Source organism: Pteropus medius, unplaced genomic scaffold, assembly GCF_902729225.1.
Source record: "Pteropus medius unplaced genomic scaffold, Ma_sr-lr_union100, whole genome shotgun sequence".
Lineage (NCBI taxonomy): Eukaryota > Metazoa > Chordata > Mammalia > Chiroptera > Pteropodidae > Pteropus > Pteropus medius.
The window spans coordinates 2,672,868-2,674,039 of NW_024353909.1; positions in this window are offsets into that span (position 1 = coordinate 2,672,868).

The window sequence follows — 1,172 nt, forward strand, 5'->3', positions numbered from 1 at the left end:
AGAGAGGAGGGGGTGGGGGGTGGAGAAAGGTTGAGAGAGAGAGAGAGAGAGAGAGAGAGAGAGAGAGAGAGAGAGAGAGAGAGAGACTGACTCTTGTTCTTTTCTGCGTTTGTTTGCTTGCTTTTTGGAGGTACCGTACACCCGCCTAAGTGATGGCTTTGATGTACTGGGAATCGGTACAGTAGCAGGGTCCCTGGCTGCTGTCTTTGATTCCAGGGATCTCCTTTGGGCTCTGGTGGGATGTACTGCTCCTAGTCTTTATCTGAAATCCATCCTCTCATTTCAAGCCCTTTGGCTTCGAGATTCTGCTCCAAACTCTTGGAGGTAGCTGCAAGACTTTTTTTTTTTTTTTTTGGCATTAGGGAAGGGGTATGTAATTTCCCCCCTTTCTCCACTCTAGACCTTTCCTCACTATTTAAATATATTGGCTCTCTTTCTTACGAATTTAGTCTGAAATTATTTTTCACTGCCTTTATTACATCCCTGCTTTTGATGGCAAAATAGCTTCCTGCATTTTGAAAACATCTGCTTTCCAGGTTTTACACAAGAAAATTGACTTTACTTTTCTCTAAAGTCCAGAAAGGTAGAAAGTTGGACTTGTTTCCAAGTGCAACTTTTCCTTTTCTTGTGTTTCCTTAAGTTACCCCCTTTCAGTTCTGATTCACTTTCCCCTTTTATTTCTTCTAATCGTCACTCACCTCTTCCCCTCTTTCTAAAGGTCCAGAAATTGATTGTCTTATATTAGAAGACAAAATTAACATATTATATATATTGTCTAGTCTATGGTACGTGTTAAAGTTTCTCCATATTTTATTTGTCCTCCGATTTGAGAGGTAATTTTCCTCCTTTAAAAAAAAATCTCAGATTTGCAATTTAAAGTGGCCTCTATTCTAAGTCTCTGCTGCTTCTCTGCTCTTTCACTTAAATCTTTGCTTTAAGCTGTCCCACTCCATTATTGCCCCCCTTGCTCCTCTCTTCTTTGAAGATGCTCTCTTCCTACTTAATTTAAACACTGCTGCATCTGCCAAAAAATAAAAAAGAAAAAAGAAAAAGAAAAAGAAAAAAGAAAAATAAGAAGAAAAATAGGAAAGAAAAAAATCTTTAAAAAAATCTTAGGTTCCTATTGTTGCTTCTCTGCATTTCACTTCTCGGCGTGTGTGTGTGTGTGTATG